The sequence below is a fragment of the Sciurus vulgaris genome (assembly GCF_902686455.1).
Source record: "Sciurus vulgaris genome assembly, chromosome: 11".
Lineage (NCBI taxonomy): Eukaryota > Metazoa > Chordata > Mammalia > Rodentia > Sciuridae > Sciurus > Sciurus vulgaris.
The window spans coordinates 27177524-27194273 of record NC_136472.1 but is presented as its reverse complement, the minus strand read 5'-3'; the positions used below and the strand labels follow the sequence as shown (position 1 = coordinate 27194273).

Genomic DNA, 16750 nt, shown 5'->3' with positions numbered 1-16750 from the left:
CTCTTCCCTAATAAAGTTTTCTCAAAAGCACCCACATTTCAATCTAAGCATCAATATTATGTCTTCTTTCGAAGAACACAATCTTTTGCTTTGTTATAATAATAATAATAATAATAAGAGTTGGCATATACATTGCTATTCTAAAAGTTCTACATGTATTAATTCATTTAATTCTCACAACTATATGATATTTAACAGATGACAAGAGACACAGATTAAGTTGGTAGAGCCAGTAAGTGTGGTACTGGGATTGGAACCCAACCAGGCTATTTGGGCCCAGATTCAATACCACTATGCTATTTATTATTCTAGAGTTAGGAAAGAGACATTTTTCTGCCTTATTTTCACCAGTCATTAAGACTGAAATATTCAATTTCACTCCCCAAACAAGCATATTAATTCTCTCCAACTAAGCAAAATTAGATACTTGTCAGATATGGTGGTACACACCTATAATTGCAGCAATTCAGGAGTCTGAGGCAGGAGTATTACAAGTTCCAGGACAGCCTCAGAAATTTAGTGAAATCCTATCTAAAAATTAAAAATTAAAAGAGATAAGGATATAGTTCAAGTGGTAAAGCATCCTTGGAGCTGGGGTTGTGGCTCAGTGGTAGAGCACTTGCCTAGCACATGTGAAGCATTGGGTTTGATCGATCATTCAGCACCACATAATAAAAAAAAAAATGTAAAGTTATTATGTCCATCTACAACTAAAAATATTTTTAAAAGCACCCCTGGATTCAATATCCAGTACCAAAAAAAAAAAAAAATTAGATACTTCATTATATATATTTTATATCACATAAATACACACACACACACACACACCCCTAACACAATGGTTCATGGGAGAATACACGTTCTATGCTGGGGGCAGGGAATAAAGAAATGATGAAATCATGAAATGTTCAATTCTACAGATAAAAACAGTTCCAATGAGGAGTAGTAAAAACTGTTTGCAAGACACTTAATTTCTTGAAAGAAAGGCACCAAACAAAACAGAAGGTATTATTTTATATAAACTCAACAACGGCCCACACTTTTCCTTCTCTCAATTTCACAGTTCTCCTAAGTCAATTCCCTAAGTACAAGGTTCATAAGTACTTCAGCTTATTTCCTGCTACAAATGCACCTGAAGGCAAATATCCAACATTCAAATATGTTGAACTCAATCTTCAAAGAATATTTAATTTGGAAAAAATTAATAAATGAGAACTAATTAAATTCATATTAAAAGTTAGAAAATCAGTCACGCACGCTGGATATTTATGTCATAGATATACTTTGAAGTGCCAAATGTCATCATATACTAACGGTCAGACAAATATTACACGTACCAATCTTAAATGAAGATTTCCATGGTGATTGTAGCAGAGGAACTTTAATTTACAGAATCATATCATGACTGCAACTTTTCAGGAGGATTATGGCTCCATGACTATAGGTTCCAACCCCTGTGGACACCCAGTGCCCACCTCTTTCCTTTAATCCTCTGTCAGTCCTTATTTGTTCCCTTCAGAGCAGTTGCTGCTGCCTACATAACAGTATTTACCTGATATCTGGCTGAATATACTCCCAACTGGAATAAACTCCATAAGGGTAACAACACCCATATGTACCTGTGTATCCCAGAATCTAATGAGCTTTCAATAAACATTTCTAGATGAACAAGACTAAAAATTTATCCAAAACAACTCTAGTTAGGGCTGGGGACATGGGTCAGTGGTAGAACACCTGCCTAGCATGCATGAGGCCCTCAGTTAAATCTCCAATACCACCAAAAAAATAATTTAAAATATTCAAGTCAGCATACTACAGCAATGCATGGTATATAAACATACCCATGTTTATTGAAGTGCAATTCACAATAGCCAAATTATAGAACCAGACAAGGAACCAACCTAGGTGTCCATTGACAGATGAACAGATAAAGGAAATGTGATAAATACACACAACAGAGTTGTTTATATTTTTGTATTTTGGTACAGGGAACTGAATCCAGGGGCACACAGCCACATCTCTAGCCCTTGTTTTATTGTTTATTACAAGTCAGAGTCTTGCTAAGTTGCTTAGTCTAACTAAATTGCTGAGGTTGGCCTCAAACTTGCAATCCTTCTGTCTCAGCCTCCCAAACCATTGGGATTACAGATGTACACCATGGCACCTGGCTACAATGAGTTTTATTCAGCCACAAAGAATGAAATTATGTTATCTGCAGAAAAATGGATGCAACTAGCGAGCATTATACTAAGTGAAATAAGCCAGTCTCATAGTCAAGAGTCCTGTTTTTTTCTCATATGTGGAAGCTACAAAGAAAAAAAAGAAGGGGTTGGGGAGATAGCTCAGTGGGTAAAGTGACTGTCTTGCAGGCACAGGGCCCTGCGTTTGATCCCCAGCACCATCAAAAAAAAAGAAAAGAAAAGAAAAAACAAAGAGGGAAGATCTCATGAAATTTGAAAGATCACTACAGTAGAGAAAGGGGACCAGAGGGAGAGAGGAAAAAAGGGAAGGGCAATGTACTGGATAATGAAACTGACCAAATTATATGCATTTATGAAAATGAAACAATGTATCCCACTATTATTTATAATTATAATGCATCAATATAAAAGAATTATTTTTTAAAAAATCTGAAAAGGTAGCCAAGTGTAGTGCGCCATACCTGTAATCCCAGCAACTCTCTGGAGGCTGAGGCAAGAGGATCACAAGTTCAAAGTCAGCCTCAGTAACTTAGTGAGACCTTCTCAAAATAAAAAATAACAAGGGCTTGGGTGTGGCTCAGTGGTTAAGCATTCTTGGGTTCAATCTCCAGTACCAAAAAAAGAAAAAAAAAAAAAAAAAAAAATCTGAGAAGGCAAGGGCTGAAACTAGTCACAATCAAGTAACAGCTCCCCAGACCAGGCAGGTGGAACCTGCCTATAATCCCAGCAACTCCAGAGGCTGAGGCAGGAGGATCACAGATTCAAGGCCAGCCTCAGTAGCTTAGTAAGTTCCTAAGCAATTCAGTGAAACCCTGATTTAAAATAAAAAATAAAAATGGCTGGGGAAGTAGTTCAGTAGTAAAGCGCCCCTGGTTTGAATGCCTAATACCAAAAAAGAAAAAAAAAACAAAACAAAACAGCTCCACAGGTTCTGGAAGTAGCTCAGTAAGAGCACTTCCCTGTCATATGTGAGGCCCTGGGTTCAACCTCCAGCACAGTGAAAAGAACAAAAGAAGCAGAAGCCAAAGGTTGAATGTGGTAGTGTATGCCTATTATTCCAGCAACTCAGGAGGCTGAGGCAGAAGGATTTGAAAGTTCAAAGCCAGTCTCAGCAATTTAGCAAGACCCTGTCTCAAAATAAAAAATACTAAGGGCTGGGGATGTCATTCAGTGGTTAAGTGCCCCTGGGTTCAATCCCCAGTACCAAAACCAAAAAAGAAAAAAGGAAGTTCCAAAAGATTATAAGAGGGAATACTAGAAACTTCAGGAGGGCAAAAAACAATACAAGAACAATACATGATGAAAAAAGGCAAAAGTTACAGTAGAAAAGTAGAAATTATCAACCCTTAAAGCAGAGGAAGAGACAGAACAAGTCAGATGATAGAGGTAACACTAATCTATAGACACATAAACCAAGATTTACTAGAAGAAAATGGGTAAATATCTTGAGTCTCATCCCAAGTAAACATGCAACATCTAAAACTCCTGCCTTTCACTAGTACTTACAAGCACTACTTCTCTCCACAGACATGTTAGTAAACACATCCAGGGCTGGTTTTAATGTTTGTTCACCTCTATCCTCATGATTGTCTGACACAAGGCTGTCTTGAAAGGAGAAAGCCACCTAAGAACCTCCAAGATGAGCTGACTGCTGCTCTAAATTGATATTTGAAAAGCACTTTTAATATTTTGGTTTTTATTTTGTTTTGTTTTTGTGGTGCTAGGGATTGAACATGGCACTGTGTTTGCTAAGCAAGCACCCTACCATGTACTTCATCTTTGTGTTTTTCAACAGAAATATAATGATAGATGTATTCACTTTCCCATTCTTCTAATATAAACTCGAATCCCCAGCACCAAAAAAAAAAGAAAAAGAAAAAGAAAAAAGAAAAAAGAAAAAAAATAGCCTTAGATATGAATCTGCTATGTACCCTTGGGGTATGAGCAGAACTGGTCTCGTCATCAAATTATTCACCGTCTCTAAGCTTCAGTATAGAGAAAGAGCAAACAGTATCTCCAGGGGGAAAATAACATCTACCCTAAAGGACTGTAGAGTATTAAATGAGGAACACATGTAAAGATTATGACACAGTAAATGCCCAATCAAGGACAGTTACCTTCCCTACAGCCTTTTTAAATAATTTGGGCAAGATATCTCAACTAATAAGCTGGCAAGCTCAGGGCTTAAACTCAGGTCTCCTGATTCCCTAATCTATTTTCTTCTCACCACACTGTGTTGGCAGATTGCCACACACACTACTGGGCACATAAAAACATTCTACCAATAACTGATCCCAAAATTCTTATTAGTAACTAATTTTAACTTTTTGAAAAGAAAAAAAAATAGCTCTTTAAATTAGTTTGGGAGGAAAGGGCTTAAAAAGATCAAACAAATTACTCCCAAAGAGTAAGACAAGCTGTATCATAGCATTTCTGGAAAAACAAGAAACTGAAAGCTCTCTCTGAATTTATTAGGAACAACAGGAGAAAGAAGCAAAAATGACCAGGATTAGTGAAACTTAAATTTGTTGTATTTTTGGGGGGCAAACCAAACCACTAGACAAAAAAAGTATATCTCATTTCAAAATAACTCTATCAAAACTGAACTACATCTTACAAAAGAGACCTTAGTGTGTTGAAAACAAAACTTTTTCTCTAATTCCTTTAAGAGTAAGATAAAATGTTGACCTAAACTGTCAACCTTCAAGAGGATATTGAAGACCATAAATATTTGGATTCAGTATTCATCAGTTTTACAAAGGAACATGATCAAAATGTATAACCAATTAGAATAAATTTTAAATTTTTTTAAAAGAATAAAAATAAGCTTCCTAAAACACATTGAGAATACTTTGAAAATTATATAGAGTTAAAATGTAAGTTATTAATCTGGAACTGTAGCACCCGCCTGTAATTGTAGCACAGGAGGCTGAAGCAGGAAAATCAAAAGTTCGAAGCCAACCTCAGCTATTTAAGGAGACTGCCTAAAATAAAAAATAAAAAGGACAGGGGATGTACAATTCATTGGTAAAATGCCCCTGGTTCAATCCCCAGTACCAAAAAAAAAAAAAAAAAAAAAAAAAGAGTAATTATTGGTAGTTATTGCTGTATTAATAAAAAAAATCCAGCCCAATACACTGTGGCACATTCTGGTAATTCCAGATACTCAGGAAGCTGAGGCATGAGGATTGCAAATTCTAAGGCAGAGTGAGAAATTCTGACAGACACTGTCTCGAAATAGAAAATAAAAAGGGCTGGAGAGCATAGCTAGTGGTAAAGCATCACTCAGTTCAATCCCCAGTATCATGAAAACAGTTGTTTCAACTCTGTTCCAGTCATGTTCTAGAATACATTCAAAGAAGTTCACATGTTTAATAATCCCCAAGAACTTTGTTACCATACTCTGAACCTAAACATTTCCAGGGGGAAAAAAGTCAGGAAAAAAAGCTCAATTTGACTTTTATAGAATGATACAAGATTCAACCAAGTACTGTTATCCCAGTGAATGAGGAGACTGAGGCAAGAGGATCACAAGTTGAGACCAGTCACAGCAACTTACCAAGATCCTCAACAATTTAGCAAGACCAGGTCTCAAATTAAAAATTAAAAAATACTGAGGAGGGCTGGGGAGATAGCTCAGTTGGCACAGTGCTTGCCTCGAAAGCATAAGGCCCTGGGTTCAATCCCCAGCACTGCAGAAATAGAAAAAGACTGGGGATATAGCTCAATGATAAAGCACCCCTAGGTTCAATCCCCACTTCAAAAAAAAAAAAAAATTATTCCACCACATAAAATTTGTGTAATCTTCTATCACAAAGCAGAGAAGCTGATAAGAAGCTCTATTCCTATTAACCTCCCACTCCACCTGCAACAAATTTCTTGTCTACCTCAAATCAACTTAAACCTCTGAGCATTTCTTACAGAAACAAAACAAAATGTTCCTAACATTTCTAAGTGTCATTCAATAGCAATCTCCATTTATTATTTAGAATTAATTAGGAGCCTCTGATACTACTTGTAACTTGAAATTCTATGCAGAGTCTATCAATCCCCAGAGGACAATGACAGTTCTTTAACTTCCTTCCTCTGATATACATTCTTTCCTATCATAAAAATACTTGTTCAGAGAATGCACATTCTTAGCTTAATTCCCAATACAGGTTCTCCACAGAGTCTAGTGGATGATCGGCATGGTGGCGTGCACCTATAAACCTAGCGACTCACAAGGCTGAGGCAGGAGGATGGCAAATTCAAGGAAGGCTTAGCAACTTATGGAGGCCCTAAGGTCCTTAGCAAGACCCTGTCTCAAAAAATAAAAGGGGCTGGGGATGTGGCTCAGTGGTTAAGCATCCCTGGGTTCAATTCTCCATACCAAAAAAAAAAAAGGTGTCTGGTGGCTTTTCATTAATCCTTTATTCGTAACACTGCAGTTCTGGTAACTAGGAAATCGCTCATGATCAAAGACCCTTCTTTTAAATCTCACTGATTGGGCTGGGTCTGTAGCTCAGTGGTAGAGTCCTTGCCTAGCACGTGTGAGACATGAAGCACTGAGCACAAAAGAAAAGTAAATAAATAAATTTTACTGAACACACACACACACACACACACACACACACACACACACAGTTAAAGAAACAGTAGGCTTTCCAAAATTCAGAAGAGAATCCTAAAACTTCAGAGAAACATAGACCTACATAGTTTCTATCCAAAAACTAGGAATTTATTCCATACTCTCTTAAAGCCATTCTCCAACAGATGCTAAATATTTATGGAAACTTATCCAATCTACGACCTCCAGGCTGAATTTTTTTTCAATAAATAAGGAATACCGACTAGGATCCAATGAAAATAAAATAAATAAGAACACTTAGTCCCTAAAGTTTCCAAGTTGAGAAAGAAAAGGAATAATGGTATTCACAACACCTTAACCTTCAACTTAAGTATCTCAATGTTGAAATGATTTTTACACACCCGTCTTTTAAACTCTAGTATATGCAGAAACTAAACCACCAATGAAAAGAAACAAAACTGTTCAGAAAGAAACCCTTTGGATACTTCCTAGAAAACAAATCCCAACAAGACAAGTGTCTGAACACTTGTCTTAAGCATACTCTGTAGGACACTAACCACTTAACACCACAGCTGAATTTTTTTCCGGACAACAGATTAAGGAGAAGAAATCAGTAACAACCATTTGGAAAACTGGACAGCAAAGAAAATATTGCTCAAGAAACAGAAAGAAACTATCATCGCTACTCCCGCGAAAACAACATACATTGAAAAAACACAACCAGCCCAAAGATCACATGGTGCCCTTAACTTCTGAAGCCTCCAGTGACAGAATCTATATTCCTAGGAAGGAAGGATCACAGGCAGTCAAGTGACAAATAACCGTGAGCCAAGTGACTGTTGTATTGGGAGGTTGAAAAAAAGAAAACGGATAAATGACAAAAAGTGACTTAGGAGCATTCAATGACCTGTCGGGGATACAGGGAAAAAATCAGGTCTCAGACCTCAGCCTGTTTCCCTGCGCAAAAAAAAAAAAAAGGGGGGGGGGGGCCGGCGATAACATGACACTCGGTTTAGAAGAGGCAGAGAGCCTTGTTTCACGAGCCTCCAACCTACTCAAAGGTCCCTTCAAAGGCTAGACTCAGTGGGGATCCCCAGTGCAATTAAGTCAAGACACCGGGGGCCCTAGGTGGGAGAAAAGGAGGAGGGTCAAAACACGCACAGCTCTAACCGTTCCTGGAAAGCTGTTTTTCCCCAACACACCAGGGGTACCGAAGCCCGCCCTAGACCCAACATCCCCTTCCTACCAAAACACACCGGGGAGCCCCAGCACCTCTCCCTCCTTCCGGCTTCTCCCTCAGGTCCGACAGCCCTCCGGTCGCGCCCCCGAACACAGCCTGGCAGACTCTCCTCAGGCAGCGTCTAGGAGGCCGGCCGGCCGGCTCGCCCACCCGCCGGCGCCAAGGTCTTCTCAACCCCGCGGCGGAAGGATGCCGGCCAGGCCTCCCAGGCTCCTCCCGGGCCTACCTGCAAGGCGGGCGAGGACTCGGCTTGCAGCCCAGCGATCGGACTGAGCCACAGAGAGAAGGGCTGAAGAGGCAGGAAGGAAGCAAGGGGTCCGCTCTACCGACCGGCGGGAGAAAGCGGCCCGGGTCCAGGGCCTCGCCGATAACTCAGCCCTCGACCTGGCGCCGCAGCCGCCGCTCAGGAGACATCAAGCAAGAAGACGGCGCAAAAGATCACCGAACGCACGAACACCCCAGACATCAAAGGAAGAGGCCCAAGCAATCGTTCAGGGAACTGCAGTCGAGTGTCGAAAAGCATCGCAACCCTTACTCAAGGTCCGGCTCCGGCCCAAGGCATAAGTAAACAAACCCAGATCATAAACTGTAGAGTATTCTACGCTTCTGCCATTTTTCTGGTGGTTGCCTGCTCTTTAAGTTGTTTATAGAGAACTGGAGTTTTTTTGTAAGCGTGTCTAAGATCAAATCAGTACAATAACATTGTTTTTTAATATAGTTCACCGACTCCCTTATGGACTTCACTACTAATCCCAACTGAGAAAATCACTTCACCTCCTTTAACAATAGTTTCCTAATAGTGAGGTGAATGAAATATGAGAGAGACTGAGGAACAAAGTGAACGATCGCTATAAAAGTTCCAATTTGGCTCTTACAAGCAAAGCCAAGAGAACACAGGAAAATCCAGGGGTATGTATTCTGACCTTAAGGTGGGGGAAAGCCACGGGTTGCTTATTTTTTTCTAAAGGCCTAAAACCATAAGTGTGTTTCTTAGATGATGATCACAAGTCTCTGGATTCGAAACCTGATTTGCCATTTTCATCGCTACAATGGCTTTTCCTTTTTTGTGGTGCTGGGGATTGAACTCAAGACCTCATGCCACTCAGTTACATCACCAGGTTCAGTGGCCTCTTTCTGATCGCTCTTAGTAAACAAATGAATATGCTCTGCACAAGTATGAATTGTACACACATTCCAGATAAAATCCAATAAAACACAAGTATTTGTATGGATTACGAAATATAAGCCATAAGCATCTAAACATACCTCCTCCTAAGTAGGGGGGAGACCCACAGAGGAAGGGTGTAAAAAAAGGAAAAAAGATAATCTGAGCGTTTTTTTTAATCCAAGACTTTTAACAATTTGTAATCTAAGTCAGAGTGCTTCTTACAATATTAACCTCAGTCAACACTTTACTGTGACTTTTAAAAAAATCTTTTCTAAGGTTGGATCTGTAGCTCTGTGGCAAGTTACTTACCTGGCATGCACAAAGCCAGGGGCTTTATCCCAAGCACCACAAAAATAAGTAAATAAATAATCCTCCTTTAAATCAGTGAAAATATTTAAAGGACAACCCATGTATATAATACAGTATAAGACCAGCATCCATAGACGGGCATAGTGGCACATCCAGCAACTAAGGAGGCTGAGGCAAGAGCCACCATCAGCCTCTCAGTGAGGACCTAAGCAACTTAATGAGACCCTGTCCCAAAATAAAAATATAAAAAGGGCTAGAGATGTGACTCAGTGGTTAAATGCCCCATCCAAAAAAAAAAAAAAAAAAAAAATCCACAATATGCCATTCATATGGACAAGAAGCCAAGCTTTTACTTTCTATCATAGTTTTAAAGGATTTAAAAAAAAAAAAGAAAAGAAAGAAAGACCTTGAAAATATGCTTTCAAAACACAAAATTTGGCTTAGCATGGTGGTGCCTGTAATCCCAAAGACTCCAGAGGAGGCAGAGGCAGGAAGATTGCAAATTCAAGACCTCCCTTAACAATTTTAGCAAGACCCTCTCTCAAAATAAAAAAAATATAAAGAACTTTATATTGTTGGTACTTGGGATTGAACCCAGGCGTGATTTTACTACTTAGTTACATCCCCAAATCTTTTTTTTTTTCTTTTTTTGAGACAGGGAGGGTCTCACTAAATTGATAAGGCTGGCCTTGAATTTGCAATCCTCTTGGCTTAGCCTCCCAGATCACTAGGACAGATCTTTGCCACCACACCCACCTGGCTTCTACACAGAATTTTTAAAAGCTTAATTCAAGCAGAGATAACAACTGTGTTGTTTGCATCATATAATTTCCATATTAAAGGCTTTGCTAGGCTGGGCATGGCAGCGCATGCCTATAATCCCAGCCACTCAGGAGGCTGAGACAGGAGGATGGCAAATTTGAGGCCAGCCTGGGCAATTTAGCCAGTTCCTGTCTCAAAATAAAATTTTAAAATGGGCTAGGCATGTAGCTCAGTGGTAGAGTGCTTGTCTCACATGTGAGAGGTACTGGGTTCAAAAAGGAAAGAAACTAAAGGCTGTAATAGTTGCTTTCAATGATTACACAACATTCCACTGAGGGGATATACTGCCACACTCCCCATTGTTGATCTATATGTTGCCTCTAAACATTTCCTGTGTAATAGGTATTGCTGCTGTTGAAAAGAAGCAGCTATAACCTTATTATTTATGACAAGGTCTTATTTTGGAGGCAGGGTTTACTGGAGATTTAACCCAGGGTCACTTTATCACTGAGCCACATCTCCAGCCCTTTTTAATTTTTATTTTGGGACAGGGTCTCATTAAGTTGCTTAGGTCCTCACTGAGAGGCTAAGGTTGGCTTTGAACTTGTGATCCTCTTGCCTCAGCCTCCTTAGTTGCTGGAATTACAGGAGTGTGCCACTGCATCAGGCTCAGTCTCCTTTAGGGAACTCTTTCAAGTGCATATTTAAGCTTCAGTGTAATAGTAAAACTACTGCAGACACACCGATGGACCCCCATGAAAAACAGGACCTCCCCCACCCCCGATTTAGGACTAAGGTATGAACACCTTTCAGGGGAAATAAGAAAGCAAAGCTAGCTCTCAGTCTTACGGACTTGACATCTATACTAGAAAAGATTTAAAAGGTACACTGATGCCTGGTGATGGCTCACACCTGTAATCCCAGCAACTCAGCAGGCTGAAGCAGGAGAATTGAAAGTTCAAGGCCAACCTCAGCATATTTAATGATTCTTTAAGCAACTGAGACCCTGCCTTAAAATTTAAAAAATAAATAAATAAATAAATAAATAAAGGGCTGCAGATGTAGCTCAGTGTTAGAACATGACTGGGTTCAATTCTAGGACAAAAAAAAAAAAGTGTACCTTTCCACCTGGGTGTGATGGAGAGCACCTGTAATTCCATTGATTTAAGAGCTTGAGGCAGGAGGATCAAAAGTTTGAGACCAGACTGGGCAATTTGGTGAGACCCTGTTTCAAAATAAAATATATAAAGGGCTGGGGATGAACTCAGTGGTAGTGTCCTTGGTTTGTATCCTGTACTGGGATTGAAAACCCACACACACAAAAAAAACTTGCAACTGTCAATAACATGGAATACATATGGAACGTCTATATGAGGAAAAGAGGATTGGAGGCTGTTGGCCTAGAAAATTGTCTGAATTAAGGGTTAAGGGGGAGACTGTTTCTTATCTTGGTTCTGGGTTCTGAGAAACTATCTCTAACATTCTCTGGGTGGTAAAACCAAGCTGGAACCTAGGGTGAGATAACTCTGTAACAGTTCTTGAGTCATCTTACTGTGGAGGTCCAGGAAGAGGGGATAGGCCTTAAGTAGGAAGAATGAGCCAATTATAGATTTTATCTTTTCAGTTCAAGTTGGTTCTTTCGTAGTTTATTCTCCTTAAGCTGTGGGGGGTAATGTACACACTTGGGGCTGCAATGGTAAAAGTAGAAGCTAAGGCAACGCAGGAAAGAGGAGAGACCCAGAATGACAGAAACCACTGGCAAAAAGTAATGTGAATGAGGTGCTTCCTTCTTTGGGATTAGTTATATAGGATAAATTTCCAGTGATGGAATTTATCAATACAGATCGAAATGTATGAATATTTTAAGGCTGTAGAATGACAAAATAATTAGGACTCTCTATAAAAAAATCAGAATATGTAAGGGTTAGAGAAAGTTAACATCTCAATGGAGTGGTAGATCCTTCATGTTCTGCAAGACAAATATGGAGATAACTTTTTGAAATTTGCTCAGTTATTATGATTTCGAGATCTTTCTGTTTACTACTGAGAGATCTCATCACTCCAACTTGATGATCATAAGAGAGTTTTAGGATGTAGTCATGAAAAAAAAAAAAACTGTGGATTTTATGTTAGGAATTTGAGATGTCCCCAGTTTTCAGGTAAGGTAGAATTTTGTCTTCCTTCCTGCACCTTTTTTCCCACATTTTTTATTGGTGCATTTTAGTTGTACATAGTTATGGGATTTGTTGTCACATATTCCTACATGCACACAATATACAATATAACAATATAATTTGGCCAATATCACTCCCAGCAGTACCCACTCCCTCCACACCTCTCAGCCCTTGGTTCCTTTCCTCTACTGATCTCCCTTTGATTTTCATGAGATTGCTTCCACTTTTCCTTTTTCCTGTCTAGCTTCTACATAGGAGAGAAAACGTATGAACCTTAACCCTCTGAGTTTAATTTATTTTGCTATTTGGCTTAACATAATATTCTCTAGTTCCATCCATTTTCCTGGAAATGAAATGACATTTCATTTTTCTCTCTGAATGAATAAAAACTCCATTGTGTATATACCACATTTTCTTTATTCATTCATCTGTTGATGGACACCTAGGCTGGTCCCAAGTGTGGCTATTGTAAATTGCGCTGCTATAAACATGGATATGCTTGTACCACTGTAGTATGATGACTTCAGTTCTTCAGGATAAATAACAAGGAACAGGTTAGCTGGATCATATGGTGACTCCATGTCTAGTCTTTTGAGGAACTTCCATACTAATTTCCATAATGGTTGTACTAATTTCTTCACCTTTTTAAAATATTTATTTTTATTTAATTTTTGCATTACTGGGTATTGAACCCAAGGGCACTCTACCACTGAGCTACATACCCAGCCCTTTTTATTTTTCACTTTGAGATAGGGTCTCACCAAGTTGCTGAGGCTGGTCTCAAACTTGTCATCCCCCTGCTTCAGTCTCCATGGTAGATGGGATTACTGGCATGCTCATCACACCCAGCTGCACCACCATTCTTTTAATCAATGAAATCAATTCTGAATCCATTATCTCTCAAAACCACAATTTATAAAATCCTGGTGTGCTCTAGAAAGCAAAATGGGCCATGAGGACATATGAATACTCAATATAAGATCTTTTTTTAAAAAATATTTTTTAGATGTTGATGGATCTTTATTTTATTCATTTATTTATATGTGGTCCTGAGAATCGAATCCAGTATCTCACACATGCTAGGCAAGCACTCTACCACTGAGCCACAAACCCAGCCCCTCAATGTAAGATCTTTTGATGTCTTATTTTCTTGTCCTCCTAACTACTCCATTACCAGGGAGAATGACACTAAGCTCAGTCTCTGAGCTATTTTCAGATTGTGTAAGATAAGGATAAAATCTTGCTATGTGGCTAGGGATGTGGCTCAGTGTAGAGTGCATGTTGTACATGCATAAGACTCTTGGCTTAATCCTTAGCCCCAGACAAAAACAACACCAAAAACAAACAAACTCACCAGTAAGTGTATATTACTTGTGCTTTACCACTAAGCTATATTTCCAGTCCTTTTTCAAATTTAATTTTTTTTTTTTTTTTTTTTTTTTTTTTTGCGGTGCTGGGGATCAGAACCCAGGGCCTTGTGCTTGCGAGGCAAGCACTCTACCAACTGAGCTATCTACCCAGCCCAATTTATTTATTTATTTATTTATTTTGGTACTGGGGATTTAACTCAGGGGTACTTAACCACTGAGCCTTAGCCCCAGCCCTACTGTGCCTGGCTCAAATTTAATTTTTTTGAGACAGGGTTTCACAACATTTACAAGGCTGGCCTGGAACTTATGATCCTCCTGCCTCAGTCTCCCCCAGTAGCGGGGATTATAGGCATGCACCACCATGTCTGGCTCTTTTTTTTTTTTTTTCCATATTTTGAGACGGTATCTTGCTAAACTGCTGAGGCTGGTCTCAAACTCAACTCTTGTTCAATCCATTTAAACCAAGAATATGTCCATGGTCCCTCTTTTTTATAATTTGGAATTGGTTAGCCAATTTCCCCTTGATATATGGTAGAACCTTGTGGTCTTGAAACATCTAAGAACAAATCTGGAAAACTCCCTATGCTAGCCAGATGGAGTTTTCTATGGAAACATGAGACTGGCACAAGACAAGCAAAATCCTGGACAGTTTCCTAAAACCATGCCAGGAAGAGGAATAAAATCCACACAAAGGACCTCAAGAGGAGAAACCTTCTCAGACAATTATAAAAAAACAAAAACAAAAACAAAAAAAAAAACATTTTCCTGTGTACATATATGAATACACCACAGTGAAAACTTCATATCACGTACAATCACAGGATGGAGATCCTAACTAGAATGTTACACTCTGGGCTGAGGCTATAGTTCAGTGGTAGAGCACTTGCTTAGCATGTGTGAGGCCCTGGGTTCATCCTCAGCATCACATTAGAAAAAAAAAAAAAAATCAACAAAATACAGGTATTATGCCCATCTACAACCAAAAAATACTTTTTAAAAAAGATTGTTATACTCCATGGATGTATATATCAAAATACACTCTATTGTCATGTATATCTAAAAAGAACAAGTAAAATTAAAATAAAATAAAATAAAGAAACTATAGACCTGGCACCTGTAAACCAGCGACTCTAGAGGCTGAAGCAAGAGGATCACAAGTTTGAGGCCAGCTTGAGCAACTGACTAAAACCCTCAGAGTGAAAAATAAGAAGGGCTGGGGGCGGGGGAGCCAGGGTTGTGACTCTGGTAGAATACTTGCCTAGCACGTCTGAGGCACTGGGTTTGATTCTCAGCACCACATAAAAAATAAATATATAAAATAAAGATATTGTGTCCAGGGCTGGGGAGATAGCTCAGCTGGTAGAGTGCTTACCTTGCAAGCACAAGGCCCTGAGTTCGATCCCCAGTACCACAAAAAAAAAAAAAAAAAAAAAAAAAATGAAGATATTGTGTCCATCTACAACTTAAAAATTAAAAAAAAAAAAAGGACTAGGGATGTAGTTCAGTGGTAGAGTGATTCTGGTATTCTGGTTTTAATTCCCAGTATAAAAGATAAACAAAAACAATGATATAGGCCCAATCCTTCTGCTAAATCATTTGGGGATGGTGTAACTATGAACTGAAAAGAATAACTTATAAAAATCCAGGTTGAACAGATGTTAAAGGTGTACATTTGTTTTTGGTACCAAGGATTGAACCCAAGGGACCTTAACCACTGATCCACATCCCCAGCCCTTTTCAATTTTTACTTTGAAACAGGGTCTTGTGAAATTGCTTAGGGTCTGCCTATGTTGCTGCAGTTGGCTTTGAACTTGCCATTCTCTGCTTCAGCCACTGGGACTACGGGCGTGTGCCACCACGCCCAGTTAAAAGGTATATACATTTGATGAGTTATCTTGTGGAATTGTTAGGAAATAAAATGATTCCTGGGAAAAAACACTGCCAGCCAAGTTCAGTCAGTTCAGTGCATAGAGATTATCCTTGGTGTGTAAGAAAATAGACTTGAAATTGTTAGGGCGGTCAAACGTGCTGGATGGGGGCAGGGCATCAGGCAGCCCACGAACACTCAAGGAACAACTTATCAAGTGCTGGCAGATAAACCCTAATGGCGCCTCACCTTCACTCTGGTGGACAGGGGAACCTCGCCCAAGAGCTGATCCAATAAAGCTTTGCTTAGCCACTTCTGGTCTGATTCTCTTTTGGTCACCTGTGTCTGATCTCACATTCGGTGCCAAAACCTGGGAGGGTCTTTTGATCTTCCCCATCGGGGAGAGATCAACCCTCTCCTTCGGGCAGACCAGGGAACTCCTGCACCATCCTTTCCTCCTCATTAGAACGGACAGAAGTGGGGTAAGTTCCTTTGCAAACTGTTTCCCTTGGCCTTCTGGTAGCAGCCTCTGTTATGGGGGTCTGCCCGTAAGTCCTGCATGCGCACCAAATGCCTGCCCATTCCATCTGGGCCCTGATAGACTGAGGAGACATCCCAGCCACTTCCCGCTCCTAGGGTGAGCACAATCAGAATTTGGGGTGCCTCTTTCTGTTTCTGTTCACCCCCGAGTGATACTGAAAGGTCATGGGAAACATTGAGTCCCCTTAGACTCTTCTGGGCTGTCTATATTTAATTTTACCAAATTAGGACTTGCCCAAGACTTATGCCATAAGCGGCTGGCCTTTTACTCAACTGTGGCCGGGCCTCAGTATGTTTTAGACAATGGCTCAAAATGGCCTCCTGAGGGAACTTTTGACTTTCAAATCCTCACTGATTTGGACAATTACTGTCACTGGACAAAGAAATGGTCAGGAGTCCCTTATGTTCAGGCCTTTTGGAATCTACACTGTCATCCTTCCCTTCGCTCTACCTGTTCTGTTGCCCAGGTTCTCCTAGCCAGGGACGGTCCCAAACCCCTCCTGCACTGCTCTTCTGCGTCTTCTTCCTCCTTTCAGATCCACTGGAACT

General features: G+C 39.8%; 1 protein-coding gene across 8 annotated transcripts in view; it reads right to left on the bottom strand.

Annotated features, from left to right (window-relative positions):
• AMBRA1 (autophagy and beclin 1 regulator 1) overlaps positions 1-8465 on the bottom strand; it is a 173764-nt gene extending 165299 nt beyond the window's left edge. For 3 of the 8 annotated variants that reach the window (XM_079103398.1, XM_079103397.1, XM_079103401.1), the window contains exon 1: positions 8238-8465. The gene's annotated coding sequence lies outside the window, so the exon portion shown is untranslated. The remainder of the gene's footprint in view (positions 1-8237) is intronic. The other 5 variants (XM_079103399.1, XM_079103400.1, XM_079103404.1 and 2 more) reach the window with 2 other exon arrangements.
• Positions 8466-16750: the final 8285 nt, after the last annotated feature.